This window comes from Papaver somniferum, chromosome 3 (genome assembly GCF_003573695.1).
Source record: "Papaver somniferum cultivar HN1 chromosome 3, ASM357369v1, whole genome shotgun sequence".
NCBI lineage: Eukaryota > Viridiplantae > Streptophyta > Magnoliopsida > Ranunculales > Papaveraceae > Papaver > Papaver somniferum.
Genome location: NC_039360.1, coordinates 18,475,434 through 18,486,435, shown reverse-complemented (window position 1 = coordinate 18,486,435; position 11,002 = coordinate 18,475,434). Strand labels below are relative to the sequence as shown.

The following is an 11,002-nucleotide window of genomic DNA, read 5'->3' as shown; positions in this document are numbered from 1 at the left end:
GTAACGATGTACAGACCCTTAACCGTGGGTCTCAGATTTAAATTATAATATAAAAAAAACCTAGATTCAAATCTGCTGAAATACCTGAATGGCTAAATCTGCTGAAATACCTGAATGGCTAAATCTGAAATAATCCGACTGCGTCAAAGTCAAGTCAAGTCAAATGAAAGTGAAAGTCAAGTCAAAGTCAAATCAAGTGGAAGTCAAATGGAACTCAAAGTCAAGTCAAATGAAACCCAAACTGAAATTCAAATTTAAACTCAAACTCAAACTTGAGAATTCCACATTCATTCATTTTGTCCATTGGGTTTATAATTACACAAAAAAATGAAATTTTGGTTCAAGACAATACATGTCCAAACTAGCTAGCTAGTAAGTTCTAACAAAAATATGCTAATAGAAAATAAGATAAAAAAAAACATGTTAAACAACAAAACGATTAGCTCCTCCGATGAAGATGAACTTAGCCAATACTTCATAAATGATATCAAGTAGAGCATCCATGTGTTGTGTCCCTGGTTCACATACGACAAAGAACGTCGTTCCTGCAACATACACCAACCACCAATACCATAAATGTAATGTTCAAGGTATAAGGATCATGTAAACAACAGTTGGCTCATTAGTCAAAATTAATATCTGTAGCTGACAGGGAAATCGAAGGCAGATACAAAGAAATGGGTTGAATCCTTTGGAAACTCATGTGTTTTTATTTTTTGTAAGTAACGACATCACAGGGGAACAGATAGATCATTCTAAGGCAACAGATAAAACTCAAAATCAAATCACAAAAGGAGGTTCAAGTTTTGTTGTCAACTCACATGTGTGGGCAGGGGCAGCTACATTCCAATCTACCAGAAAGTAACACCAGCTACATTCCAATCTACCAGCTACATACATGCCGTCAAGATGTTCTTTGTAAATTCCATCATAAAGATGACAAATCTCCATAATCAGGTACAATTTACCCTGCAAAAAACCACAAGTAGTGGATTAGGCCAAAAGACGACAAATCTCCATAACTGAGTGCATGTTTTCTCATAAGTGCATATTGAAGACTAAAGACAATAGGCTCTGAATTGAAGACTGATTGTCCCTCTGCTCTGTTCCACAACAAACGTGAATGATAATACATGTAAAATTTCTAAAATTAAACAACTTGGGCTGCAGGGTAAAGGAGAATGAAATCAAATTAAAGGAAAAGTCTCTTTATTAGTGACCAAACCATTGTCTAATAAAAAGGTCCTCAAATTAAAGGAAAAATCTCTTTCTAGGCCTTTTGTACATTCTATGTTATACCAAATTTCATAGAAACGAAAAACAAGAAATTGGAAATGATGAGTTCAAAGTAAGCTGTTACTACCTTAGCTAAAAGGGAAAATAAACATCAATCAAGTACTACTTGAATATACAACCCATGTGTACCATGTTTAAGAAAATCAATAGTTACAAATGAAAACAAGAAATTTGTATCCACGAGATCATTCAATAGATCAACCCACTGTAAGATGTAACTCCACCCATATACATCACCGTACACGGACCAACCCCTTCCTTGGAAGTTAAAAATATGTCATTAACAAGACAAAAATCATTTTATTCAAGTCTTTTCCACATAAATAGTTTAGCACAGAAGTTTAGTCCAAGCTCATCATGACACCTAGGATCATAGTGCTTCTGAACTCTAGATGAGTGAACAGATGAGAACCGATAGTACGAACACAAAAATGCATCTAGTGTCTACTACTGAAAACCATCAGAGCAGTATAAGAGCGTACAAATATCATTGGCAAAAGGCATTTATTGTAATACAGACAAAATAGACAGTTCAAGAGTTTTCGCATTGCCAATCTTTATAAATTGCAACCTAGGTCACATATAACAAACCCCTGATATTAAAAATGTACGTTAAGATGAGGATGGTCTAAATCTAGACAACGAGATTTACAAGTTAAATAGAGTATACACAATCAAAAGAGACACTCTGACATTTTAAATAAATTTGGGGGACAACCCATTTAACATGAAGAATTCCTAGCTTATCATCAGTACCCAATGGAATTTATTTTGTATTTGAAATAAAAACCATCCATCCCAAGCCGTAACAGCCATCATATTCTATGGAGACATTCGCAGTATTCCGCATTTTAAAGACAAACAAGGAACCAATCCACAAGCTACGATACTCCTACCCTACACCACTTGAATATCATTGCAGTAGTTTGCCAAAATAGGACTAATCAATCTACCATATAGAAATTTAAAAGATAATCCTAGCTACCAGTTTGGACTAGCTAGCCATACCACGTTCAATCTGGCACGATATCATTCTCAAATTCTAGTCTTCTAGTCGTTGATTATACATGAATCCCATAAACTAATTAATTCCAATTTATATATAAAAAAATGCATTTATAAGATATCATGTGGCGTATAAATATAGACCCAATAGTTGGCAGAATACATGTTACCATATCCAGGACCGACATAGCCTTGGTTAGGATACATGTTAGGATCTTGAGCAGCTGAAACATATCCATAGCCTCCATTGTTTTTGTCCACTGTAAACCACAAAAGCACACAGGTTACTCACCAACAATTCCAAACGAAGGCTTAACATGATCAATTAAAAACCCAATTTTAGCATCAACCCCTGACTACTATAACCCAATTTGAGCAACAATACCAAGATGCATGTTCTTGTCAAAAGACGGTTCTAACAACACAAAAGTAATGACAAGAAAACCACACATCAAGGATGTATCAGTACTTTGTATAATATGTAATATTGTGCCTGCTTCCTACTTTTACGAACCAAAACTCAAGAATCGTGACCCATCCCTAAAACCAAAACCGAATGCACTTAGGCAAGAAAGAGCATTTGATTACAGATATTAAACCAACAGACAAACATTCTTTGTTGAAAGTATACTTGTGCTCTGTTATAAGCATACATTAGACTCCCAAAACACTAGCTATGGCAACTCCTGCAGTACCCTGTAAAAATATATTACAAAGTCAGATCAAAGATGAATTAAGGATCAAATATATCAAAGCTAACACGAGGACACCCTCAACAGCTGCAGAACCAAACTATATACAGGTGGTCCCCCAACATACTACTAATCCACTCAGGTTCTTTCCACATTTTGGAGTTTATTAGATGGAATCCCATGATTCACACCATATATACATCAACAAGGTTTATAAAATCTATACCCTGCAAAGTCACTTGCAAACCATAAATATATGACAAAGCTCAGTAATATCAACAGACCCCAACAGAACCAAAGTGACCAATCACAGTTTGGAACAAGGTGGCCAACAAAAAACCCACCATTAACACTATAAAAATACTAGAACAAGGTGGAACATGTGTTTCGTAATTATTTACCTTTGTCGTGAGAACAGTTTGGACCATGCATATGCATTATAAAGTTGATAGTTCGAAACCCGGAACATCTCCGTCAGCTTGCCATAATAAATGACCATCACTTATGGCTTGGGAGTTTTCTTTACCATATACATCAAACCATGAATGTCTTACGCAAAACGAAAAGCTTCTTGCACAAGATCAGATAACAAAATTCAGATAGAGAATCGAGGTAGTTTTTTCCACGCAAATACTTGGACTATGGAACTAATTATTCTCCACATACCTGCCAAAGTTCAATCTCAATTAGTCAGGTATGTCTTTCTGGTCCTTGTATTTGTTAAGATTTGCAAGATGGTTTCTGATTATGTCGCAAAGCCTACAGAATTCAGTTGTTCTCTTGTGCTTCTTACAAAACTGGAAGACTCGGTGTGCAGTCATCATTACAATAGAGAGAAATATTACACTCAAACTCATCAAGACTGAAAAATCAAAAATGCCTAAGAGATAAAAAGCGGTTGAAAGGAGGTAAACCTAATTAAAATATCAGATGGCTTACCGCGTAGAATGCTTCTAGTTTAGTGTTGTTACGGAGAATTTAGAGAACCATTCTGTAGGCCTCTAACCACAGAGTAACAAGCTCGCGGTCAGATATATCCTTTCCCTTCTCTCCACCAATATAGCTCAGCATCAAGTCTTCAGGCCTCTTATCCGCTTCCAAGTCATCAATGTCTAGAGCTTCTTCTAAAGCCTCTGCCTGGGTCTTTGCATTCTCAACTTTCTCAGTTGAAAGATGCAAAAATGGTTTGATCACCTCTTCCAGAGAACCAACATTAACTTGTTGGCATACAATCTGGTACTGAATCAGTCCGTTCTTTGCAAACCGACCTCTCCTCATATCATACTTGTCTACAAGAAAATTACTTTGAAAAATTAACAAAGTAACACAAAAACCTAGTCAACTTGCATTAAAAATCATCATTCTAAGTCATATTGGAACTACGAATAACATCATACGTAATCAAATACTAATATACGTACAACCACTGAAGTATTCATTTTATAACTATCATGTTGTTAAAACAGAAATCCTGTTACATTTGACATCAACCAAAACAAAATTACTTCGAAGAAAACAGAACGTGCTTGTACATTAACATCACCAAACCAGTAATCCTTTCACATGAATTGAGACAAAATCAGTTAAAATTAAATACATTACTTCATTACCTAGACCCTAATACATGATAAGTAGACTAAATCTAAGCAAACAAACCCCAACTTCAGTATCATGAAAACAACTAACATCACCCACATACCAAAATCAGATAAAACTTTTACCTGATGAAGATGTTCCTATAACTTAAGTTGTCTGACTGAAATCAAACAATAAATACCCGAAATAAAACAAATACAAATAATGGTTAAAACCCAATGAAGACAGCCAACCAAAAAGAAAATCAAGTTGAAAGAAAAGAAAAAAAAATAAAACTCAAATTTTGTACCTGATGAAATTTGTAAAATCAAACCCTAATAACCGCACCAAATTGAGAAATCCACCTGAAATCAACCAATAATCGAAAAAAGCTTAAAACCCAACGAAGAGAATCAACCAAATCAACAAAAAATAAATAAATTAAAAATCAAATTTTGTACCTGTGAAGTTTGCAAAATCAATCCCTAATAATCGCACCAAATTGAGAAATCAACCTGAAATCAATCAATAATCGAAAAATGATTAAAACCCAGTGTAGAGAATCAACCAAATCAACCAATAAAGTTATAAGAAAAGAAATAACGAGAACTTGAATTGAAACCTAATTGTACCTGATGTTGTTTGAAAAACCAAACCCTAACTTCACTAATGGCCAACAATCTAACTACAAGATCGATGTTGTTTTTGTGCTGAAGATCGGTGTTGGTGTTGTTCATGGATGTGGTAGATAGATGATTTCTTTGAAGGTAGTCGGCGGTGGTTGAGGGAGAGGGAAAGACAAGCTGAGCAGTGAGGAGTGAGTGTGAAGAAGAGAAAGATGAGGCGTAGATAGAAGGAGAAGATATCTTTATCCTCGATAATAACGAGGTCTCTTCTTCCCGATCCAACCATCCATCTCATCTCAATCAATGGCTCAAATCTTAAACATCTACAGCCGTTCATCAGACATCTAAAACAGTAACTGCAGTGTACACCTGCGGGTCTCTGAATTGGAGTTCCAAGAGGGATACAAGGGTAAATAAATTTTATTATTCTGAGACAGCTTATTAAGCTCTCGGATATGGTCCATTTTCTTATTATATCAGAGACGGTTATCTATGGTCGGCGGTCCAACTACCATTAATGAGTGTCTCGGATGTGGGTAGTTAAACACCCATTTTCCACTAGTGTGAGATTTTTTAAGCTTCTTCTTTTCACGAATAAATTCGCCTTCACAACCCTTCATGCACAGAAGACGGATAAGAAACAGACACTACAAGAAAATGAGTATTTTGCCGCATCACTTTGCCACACACCTATTAACAATGCGGCAATATGTGGGTTTTAGCCTCAGTGGATGATGAGTGAGGCATGAAGGGTGACATCTTGCCACAACCAAGGGTAGGTGAGGTAAAAAGTCATGTTTTTGCTACATATATTTCGGTGGTGTGGCAATATATCATGTTCTTTCCACATCCCGGTTGCAACATATAAAAAGATTGAATATTTAACTGTCTTTCTTTATTAAAATTTTATTTTTATAAATAGATCATGACTAAAACTCCAAGGCCCACCACTAATTTTTCCAAAAAGGATTCGTAGACAATCATTTTCCAAGAAGACTTCGTGAAAAACCAAAATTTCCCCTCACTAATTCCGCATCTAAAACTTTTTTTTTTGAAGGGATCCTAAGACAACCGCTAGGTTTCTCCTTAAAACTGACCATCTCATAAAGGAAAAATGGAGGGGTTTCATCCAAATCAAGTGGTGTTCTCTCGTCTCGTGATTATCAGAATCCTAAGGGTTTCATTTTTTCCCTCAACACCAGATCTCTCGTTCCATACAAAACTATTATTTTCACCACTCTCATCGCATTGAGATTAACAATCAAACCCTAACTTCTTTCTAACCGATGACTCTTTTCTTCTTCAAATTTCATCAGTTTTGTTCTTTTCTTCATCATTCTCGTTACAATCTCGAGCATCAACTTCATCAGGTATAATGTATTGAATCTTTTATTTTTGTTTGTTTTTGTTATGATTTCAATTTCTGAATTTGGGGATTTTGGTTAAGGGTTGGATCAAAGTTTAGGGATTTTGATTATGGGTTTTCCAAATAATTTTTTGTAACTTATTTAGTGATTTAATGTTAGTTTAATCTTTTATGGGTTTTATTCATCTGTTAATTGATGTGTTTTGTGTTCTGTGTTGGATTTTTTGGGGCGACAGAAGTAATACTAGTGAAGACAGGATTTGAGTTGTGCAGTCTTTAATTATAAGTTTACATTTTCTTCTTTTTACAGGTTTGGATGATCTAGGTGAATATATTCCGCAATATACCAATGAAGATCGTCCAAGAATCATATTGATGTTTTAACTGTTACCCTGTTCAGTCATTTTTGAGGTATTTTTCATTTTTTCGCCAATTTTTTTTGATAGGATGGGTGGATTTGTTCATGGCCTAATGCATGCATTTGTTTGTGAAATTGTTCTTGGATTTTATCAATTTGATGCAAATTCGATTGTCTCAAATGTTGTCACTATGATTTGGTGTAGGGATTGTAGAAGTAATACTGTAGGGATTGCAATTTTGTAAAAGAAAAAATTGGGTTAACATGACATTATCATAGCGGTGGTGGTAGCTTGGGTGATAGCTCTGATTTGGTGTCAAATGATTAATATACTTCTTATCCGACTGGAAAATGCTTGTGTGTGACCAATGCTACTACATATTTGATTTTGAACAGACTGAGGATAGTATCTCGGTCAGTAAGTGGAGTGTCTAATTTTGTCTCCCAAATAAGAAGTTTTTGTTTTACTTTTGCTTTTTAATGCTGACAAGAACATAAATTTTTCTGGGTGTTTAGACCAATGAGGTTGGTCTGGTCAGCAGCATCAAAAAATGCATCCATAAGACTATGCACACATACCTACATTAACGTTACTTCTGTTTTTTATTTTTTTCTATGATGCACTTCTCTGCAATATAATTTCTCAGTTTCCCTCAACTTTTGCATTTTTGGCATCCTTAAATGTGTTCCCTTAAAGTCGTGGTCAGTTTATTGCTAATCTGCAATCCTCTGCGGTACACATGCGCAGGGACTAAGGAGATTTTTTTCATTTTAATTTTACTGTAGCTGTCAGAGATCGTAGTTTGAATAATGTTGTGGAAGTGGATCAGATGTAGCATTTCCTATGTGATTTGGGATATCATTGCAAACTGATTCCTATTTGTGTGAATATGAATTTGTACCTTTGCCAGAATTATAAGCGGTCTTCATTTCCTAGATTAAATCACCGTTCTCCTTTGTGCTACTCATCCAACATGAACCAAATCATCTGCAGTATAATGATGGAGTATTCCGGTCAGTGCAACTACTAACATTGCGGTCTAATGATGGAGTATGCTAGTCAGTGCAACAATTAACAACTCCTGAACAACTTTTAGGACCTTTAGATCACCTTTATAAACCCAGGGTGCAGCTTTACAGACCTCAGACTAATTGTAAGTACTTGTTCTTCCTTAATTTTGCATTATAAAATTTAGAAAACTTTCTTAAACAAATATGTGAATTAGGGTTATAATTGTCATTTGTATTGTAATTTCCGTACATTTTAGCTAATGTGAATTGTTTTCCATGAATGCAAGTATAACTTTTGGTATTCAATGTTTGAACTTGAACTGATTTGCACTATTTTGTCTTTAATCTGTTAATTGAGTCTGCATGTTATTATGATAATATCTTAATTGCAGTTCAAGCTTTCAATAAACTTGACCATTTTTTGATGTGTTTTGCTTGGGGGTGTTTGTTTTGATTGTTTAGCAGGATTTTGTGGCCTGGGAATTGACTGCTGGTGTGGATTTAGCACAAAATAGGTGTAATTTGAAGTATCAATTCTATTAGAGTTTGAGATTGTGTAGATTTAGTTTATAATTTTTTATTATTGTGTAAATCACTGTACTCTGAAACATATTTATATTTATGAAATTTGAAATCTTTGTTCGGAAATCAGTTTTTATCTATGAAATACTTGATTTAGATATTACTTTACCGACTATGAATCATATACCACAACAATGGTCTATCAACAATATTAGAAAACAATTCTCTTAATAGGCTTTTGTGGAAGAAATGTTGCTTTAATGCAGGTCTTCTTGACGTTGTTGCAAGAGAAGCATATAACAGCACCTAAGTGGTGTGGCAAAAGTATTTTCACAAAAAATAAAATTAAATATTTAAATAATTAAAATGAACTAAATATTCTTTTGCCTCACAGTATTGCCTCACTATATGTTGTTGCTAAAACCTACCTTTTGCTACAATGCACATAAGGTGTGGCAATAACTTCTTGTCACACAGGTTGTTGCCACAGTGTGTGGCAAAAGATTTTGATGCGGCAAAAGGCTATTGCCACATGAAACATGGGTTCTTGCCATGCAGTGCACATGTTGCAATATACTAATTTTCTTGTAGTGAGAGGAAAAAATATTGTTTTTTCTCAAAGGCGAAAAAATTAAACAAAAGGTATTTCTTACTACCTTGTCGTACGAAGGCTTCCTCTTAAGAGAATCATTGCCCCCTGAACCAACAGAAGGGCTAGGGTTGTCACCTTGATAATAACCTTGTTAGATGAAGAATCCTTGATGAAACAGAAACAATATGGGAATATGAGGAACTGCAAAGTAGCAGAAGAACAGCAGCAGAACAACAACGATTGAAGATCAAAAATAAAGCAGAAAAAAACAAAATAATAGCGATAAGGGAAAAATACACTAACCTGTTGGGTTGATCCATGAATCAAGGGAAGATCGGTGCAGAAGAAGATTCTGAGAAGATGATGAAGGTTTTGGGAAGATAGAGAAAATTGACAGAAAGAACAGAAAAGTGAAGGAAAGTGAAGAAGGTTTCTCTCTCTACCACAATTATTAATAAGAAATAGGTAGTCGGTCAGATAGGGGAACGTGTCAGTCAAAGGGGAAAGAGTCAACACGTGTAAACGGTCACGCAGGAATTCCGGAAAAATGTCGGTTGATTAAAGAAAAACAAATATACGAGTCGATGCGATAAAATAAAGCTTCTCTTACCGCTCTTTCTTTCAAAAAGAATGATACGATAAGAGGCAAAATGTGGGTGCAAAATTCCGCACATCCGATAGTAAGGCGAAGATATACATTTGATAGTAGGCGAATATGACGTGCTCATTACATTTATGTTGACGGATGAGATGATGTCACCAAGTCACACCAAATGTGTAAATATCAGCGGGGCAAATATAATGAAGGGCGATTATAACGCCCTCCCAGATCCGAAAATAAGGACTTTATTAGCTGTCCTCCACTATGTAACCCCTATAAAGAGACAAGAAGCCATTATAAAAGCGAGAGATCTTTTTGAGAGCTTAGATAATAAATTTAGGAGAGAGAAAATTGTTGTGTTCTCCAAATTAGGGTTTTCATACAACTCCTTTGTATTTGTTCTATCTTTTAATAAAATGATTTAGAGTTTTTCTTATGATGTCTTATATTTATTTCATACATTTACTTGGGTGTATGTTGTAGGATTTCCTGCAACTACAGGAATGAAGACTACGTAATTTGTAATTATTTGGGAGTCCTATAGAGTTTTAGGATCATATCACGAAATAGTTATTTTAGAGACGGTGGAAGAGTTTCCTAAGAGCACAAAAAATGATTCAAGAGTAGAAAAGGATTGTGATATAGCTCAAGTCTTTGAAGAGAATCTGCCAGAAAATTTGAAAGATGACCCTGAAGTAGATACATGTGAAGATTCTAATGAAGAATCTGAATAAGAGATGGACAATGATGTCTTGGATGTCGCATAGTAAGTCAGTTGATGAGGAGGTCAGTCGTGAAGGTAAAAAACCAAGGATAAGAAAACCCTAGGAGGGATTGTAGGTTCTTTCCATTCCTCAAAACAAAGGTGGAGGGAAAAGAACCCCTATATTGAAGAAGAAGTTATAGGAATTGGTGTGTGTTTAGGCTTGTCACTGTGTTGTTGAGCAGTTGTCTTCCTATTTGTTTTCATTGCAAGTTTTTCTTTTGTTGCGCTTAGGCGCTTCTCACCTTGTATTTCTCTTTTCCTCTTTTAACAAAATGTTAACCATTTAAGAGTCAGAAAGAAAAAAATAAATTGGGATTCCCATGAACCTTTGAGTTGATAAAGCTAGAACATGATATATCATATTATATCCTGTCGTTTTTTCCTGTCAGCACTGGGTAAGGTGCTCAAATTTGTTGATCCTCCGGACGGAATCCACAAAGCTGCACAAGGTGCAAACTTGTAAGATATTCGTTCGTAAATTAGAGAATTCGGCTTTGGAAAGACAGAATTTCGTGCTTCGTGAACGGAATTACTGTAATCATGCGTTGGATATGCCATACGGAGTGAACAAATGGAATGCATTGCACGGTTT

The 11,002-nt window shown here is 35.3% G+C and overlaps 2 long non-coding RNA genes across 7 annotated transcripts; one reads left to right on the top strand and one right to left on the bottom strand.

Annotated features, from left to right (window-relative positions):
* Window positions 1–2,802: 2,802 nt before the first annotated feature.
* Window positions 2,803–9,455, bottom strand: LOC113355428. Of its 3 annotated transcripts, none has more exons than XR_003362451.1 (8): window positions 9,347–9,455; window positions 9,108–9,208; window positions 7,821–7,906; window positions 5,030–5,083; window positions 4,879–4,933; window positions 3,660–4,282; window positions 3,395–3,560; window positions 2,803–2,997 (listed from the first exon to the last, which is right to left on the bottom strand). It is a non-coding gene; the product is annotated as an uncharacterized LOC113355428 (long non-coding RNA). The 3 variants fall into 3 exon arrangements; XR_003362449.1 differs by having other exon boundaries at window positions 3,395–3,659; window positions 3,933–4,282; XR_003362450.1 differs by having other exon boundaries at window positions 3,395–3,659; window positions 3,933–4,282; window positions 9,108–9,244; window positions 9,347–9,448.
* LOC113355426 lies at window positions 6,161–8,572 on the top strand. Of its 4 annotated transcripts, none has more exons than XR_003362448.1 (4): window positions 6,161–6,564; window positions 6,871–6,971; window positions 7,913–8,072; window positions 8,395–8,572. It is a non-coding gene; the product is annotated as an uncharacterized LOC113355426 (long non-coding RNA). The 4 variants fall into 4 exon arrangements; XR_003362445.1 differs by having other exon boundaries at window positions 7,830–8,072; XR_003362446.1 differs by having other exon boundaries at window positions 7,830–8,072; window positions 8,392–8,572.
* Window positions 9,456–11,002: the final 1,547 nt, after the last annotated feature.